We start from the raw sequence: 5,237 nt of genomic DNA, 5'->3' as shown, positions 1-5,237 counted from the left end.
TACCCCAACCCCAATGTCAGAAAAGCCAAGATCATGGCGAAAGTGGTCAAGAGTCTGCACCGGAATTTCGGGGTACGACGATCGAAAGATCAGCTCAGAAAACGGTGGTCGGACCTCAAATTAAGAGAGCATGAGCAGTACAGAAAGATCCGGAGAGTGCTGCAAAAAAGTAAGTAGTTGTGCTGTGTTCCGATTCTTTTTATGTTTATTACGTTCATGCTGCTCCATGTGCTTTTCTTAACTGCTATCCATTTCTAAATGTGAACTTTCATGTTCATGGGCACATTATTCGTTCGTATCAAACATTTTTCGTGGGGGCGTGGCTTGGATGTTCATGTGAGAGGACGTGTCTCACACTAGCTCCTGCATCCTGCTTCACAGAATCCTGTTGTGAGCCACATACATCGCAGAAATAGACCGGATACTTCGCCCCCGGTGTGGAGTCACCACTACAGCGACTCCCGGTCGCCATAATAACAAGGCAAACATGCCTAAAAAGGAAGGGAGCCTCCTCACCGACGGCACGGCCCAGCATGGCGGACCCCCGCTCCAGCAACGAACGGGAAGAGACTCCTATGCCTCGGCGGCGGCTAAACTCGGCCAATATGCCCATGAAGCCAGCGGTGTCAAGTCCACACAGCAAACTTTGCTAGCCTGCACAGCTAAAACAGCCAAAAACGGACCCCCTGTGAAGACTCCTAATACAGCACAACATGTGCCCGAGAAAATGGCGCCGGCGGCCTCCAGGAACGCAGTGAGTAATCCACCATCCCCCCTCCCTGCCCAAGTCACTGCTGATCCCACAGATGTGGAAAATAGAGAGCCCTCACTACAGGACATACTAACTGCAGTCCATGCTTATGGCTCCTCCATTACTGACTTATCAACTGAAGTCAAAAGCATGAAGGAAGGTTTGTTGCACATTAGACAAGATATGCAGAAAATCAGGGAGAGGGCCACTGCTTTGGAGGGACGTGTGAGCTCTATTGAGGATGAATTACCCCCCTTAGCCCAAGAAATGCACATAACCTCTAATAAAGCTGATGAATCAGCAGCTAGAATCGAAGATATGGAGAATAGATTAAGAAGGTCGAACATCCGTATAGTCGGAATGCCTGAGAAATCCGAAGGGAAACACCCTGCAGAGTTCATTGAAGCATGGCTTGCAGACACTTTTGGGAAAAATAATCTTACTCCATTCTTCTCAGTGGAAAGGGCTCACAGGGTGCCATCCCGACCACCGCCACCGGGGGGCAATCACAGACCATTTATCCTAAAACTCCTCCACTACAAGGACAGAGACATTATATTACGCTTAGCCAGACAAAAAACTGATATGGACATACAAGGCTCCAAAGTCTCAATATATCCAGATTTCTCGGCTGCTGTCCAAAAACAGAGGGCAAAATTCACAGAAGTAAAAAAAAGGATGCGGGCAATACCACTAGTCTATTCCATGTTGTATCCAGCTAAGTTACGCGTGGTAGCAGATGGAACAGTGCATTTTTTTGAATCCCCAAACATGGCTGCCTCCTGGCTTGATCGACATGAAAGGCGTTTGCGTGGAGCTGACCAAGGGCATGCATTTGATTGAAAATTGCAAAGTATCCAGCAATATATGAATCCTTTTGCTCACCTTGCTATTTCAGGAGCTCTTAGAAAGACACAAATTTTTTACATTGCCACCTCTCAGTATCTATCGTTTAAATCTTGTACTTTGATTTCAAAGACGCTGGGTCCCGGCCCTCAACTCTACCCCCTTACAAGCCCTGTGGGGCACTTATCAAAGTTCAATAATTGGTCTATCTGAGTTTAGGTTTGCTAAACCTACTGTTGTTATGGACAGACTGTTTTTTATTTTTTTAATGTTTTTTCTATTTCCCAACCTTGGTTGGATGGGTTTTTTTTTTTGCAGGTGCACACGGCATATAAGTCTGTATTATGTCTCTATCGTCCAGACTGATTTACCTGAGACTGAAGAAGGTCAACACTGTTTACAAATTATCTACCCAGGTAACATTTGTGAATGGGCACACATAGAGGTAGCCCACAAAAATTTGAATCTATCTGGGAACCCTGGTTAGACACCCCGGGACTGGCTCCATTGCGACTGGTTCAAAATAGAATCTTAGGCGGTAGACCGACATCAATAAATACACCAAGTTAGTTTATGACACTGAAGAAGAAAGTCTGCGATAGAGCAGTGATACAAGAGTGTTGGGACCTGCAAAGATTTAAAGGTTTATGTTGTGTTATACCCAATGGGTACTGTTTGTTATAGAGCATACTTACCGCCTCCCGCTGTTTAAGGGTTAGCGGTAACAAACTCCACTCAGAGGCCCCCCCTTTTTTTTTTTTTTTTTTTTTTTTGGGACCGAAAGTGGAGAGAAATAGTATCCTATTAAGAGGACATAAAGGTTGTTTTTGTTTTCCTTTTTTAAAAAAAAAGGGGAAATAAAGAATAAAGTAAAAAGAATGAAGAAACACTACCACAAATGCCTTATTACACATATACATCTTTTATTTCTGATATGAAACTACAAAGCATGTTATTATATATGAGTGACACAATGTACAGATATTTGTGGTCAGATAAATGTGCTTAATATATGTCCTTAAATACTACTGAAAAACCTTTGTATGGTTCTTTGATTTTTGTTTTTATTTTTTGTTTTTGATTTTCAATAAAAATTATCTGATTTAAAAAAAAACATTTTTTGTGCGGCCTAGAAAACACCATTGTTTTGGCCATATGCATTTGCCCACATTTTTTAGGGCCTACTTGTCTGAAACTAATTTGGTTGTGTAGATGTGTTTGTTACTAGAATGATATGCAAACTAGATTCTATGTAAGGAGAGGACACTCAGCAGCTGGTTACACATCTGGACGCTGGAACACTAGTGTGGAACACCAGAACACCCTTTTTATTAGGGGTCCTACACAGGTGCTCCAGTGGATACTATAGGGGTGTCTCCATCTCTGAAGCTTGTACAAAACAGGTAAAGTATTGAAGCTTGACAAAGGACACTAAAAATTCTACATCTTGGAACTCTGCCAAAACAGACAATTGTACCCCAATTCCAAGCAATGTTTCATATTTATAGTTCTGCCATCAAATATCTGTGTGCTAAGTATACCATTTTTTTTTACATAGGGGAGAAAAGACTCAGAGGACACCCCTCATCCGAGGAGACCAGAGACCCCCTGTAACGATATCACGTACGGGACATGAAAAGCTGTAGCTAGCTGCCATCTTGTGTGGAAGTAGCCATGACAGTTTGGCTAACCATGTAACATTACAGAAAACTCTGAACTCCCTCCTCCCTCCTCCCTTGTCTTAGGAATTCAAAGCTTTTTAAGTTCAACAGAAAAGGTTATCTCAACAGAGAAACAGAACCAGGCTAGGTCAGTAAACTGCTGTTGAAAGGGCAGAGCGTTCAGGCCTGTCGTAAAACTGTCACCCTCTCCATTCAGAGACCTAACAGGCCCTGGTTGTAAATTGTCTGAATACACCACAGTGGAATAGTATGAAATTTCAGCATGTTTCATAACTTCTGACTTAGTAATAGCACAGCCATAATATGGACATATTTAGTTTCCTCAGATAATTTGTAACATTTCAAGTCCAGACACCCCTATGTCAGGTCATATGGGAAACCACTGGTACCACTTATTCCTCCTAAGCCAACTATACATTATAGATATGCCATGTTTATACTTGTTTTGAAGGAAATCTCACGCTGAATAATAATATGGATATTTGGAGTCTGTAAACACTATAGATGCAGATATATGAATATGTATTACAAAATCTACCTGGGACGTGGTCATGAGTGTAGACACCTCCCAGCAACCAACCCCTAAACAAGATGACCAGACGATTGGTCACTGGTCGCTGTCAACACCCCCTTTGATTTGACAGAAAAGAGGAGATGCCAAGACAATGGTCAGTTCTCCTTTTACCATCCAAGAAGAAACATCTGCCAAGTTGAGAACCGATTACCTAGCTCATCGATTGAACTCTGATCAACCCTCGGACATTAATTGCAAGTATTCTTTCTTCCCAATTCTACCTTATTGCTTTGTGGCTGTATATTGTCTTTATCTTTTGAAACATCTTTTTTCTGTAAATGTTTTATTTGCATCAACTTTGACCTTTTCATAATAAACCCTTATGTTGAAAAGTGTTAACCTTGTCTCTAAAGCTCTTAATGCAAGCTATAAACGAACCTGCCTCTTGAAGGGCGCTACTGTTGTAGAGTAAGACTCTGAGCAGACCTGTCTGTGGTGGCAGTGTGTGTGGCAGACGCTTATTCTAAAATTATAATTGGTATTGCTAAAATTACGAGTCTCCCCCGGCTCGGTCTTTTAAACGGGGGTGGTGGCAGTTAAAGGGTTAATTGTGTAATTAGCCCAGTGACAATCACTCTCAGGCTGCTCGCACCTATATTGTGGTCCCGCAAGCTGGAAAATCTTTGTGCTGGGCGCAGCTGAGAGTGGCATTGTTACGTAAGTGACAGCGTGGTGTGAGGTTGGCCGGTCCTTCGTTGCAAGTTAGCGAGGAGGGCAGGGATCTGACACCCGCGTTCATCACATATTGGCTGGCAGCGGCGGGATAGTTTTGCATTAAGAGCATTCAGTGCATTGTTAGGAATTAGCTCTGCACTGAAGGATTGTAACCTTTGTGGAAACAGTCCTTAGAGACAAGCTGGTGCATTTTTTTTTTTTTTTGATTATTTTTATTCAAGAGAGACATACAGCAACAGCTCCTTCCTACACCTTCTTCCTATCTCTTCTTTCTGTTCTATCTTTTCTGCTTGCAAAATGTCTGGGTTATCAGCATATAAAAAGATGAGCAAGAATGAACTGGCTGTTGAGTGCACAGGAAGAGGAATTGATGTCGGTGGAAAAAATCGTGAAGGCTTGATACATGCCTTACAGGAGTTTGATATCCGTGCAGACCAGAACCTGGGGGAAACTGGACCAGAAAGGGTTTCCGCTACTCCAGAGCCCAGTGGTTCAGAGGCGGCCTCACCAGATGGGCAAGCAGAGACTGACACTGGAATACCACGGATTGTTACCTCCAAGCCACCACTAGAGCAGGCCAGCATCAGATTGCCTGAAACCATCATAGACTCTCTTCAAATGCAAAAAACTCTACAAAACCTCAGGGATATGGATCCTCTGGTGTACTTGCAGTTTCTGGAACGCCAGGCCGAGCGAGAGGAACGCAGGG

The sequence above is a fragment of the Aquarana catesbeiana genome, linkage group LG05, assembly GCF_042186555.1.
Source record: "Aquarana catesbeiana isolate 2022-GZ linkage group LG05, ASM4218655v1, whole genome shotgun sequence".
Lineage (NCBI taxonomy): Eukaryota > Metazoa > Chordata > Amphibia > Anura > Ranidae > Aquarana > Aquarana catesbeiana.
Note: the sequence above shows the minus strand (reverse complement) of the source record.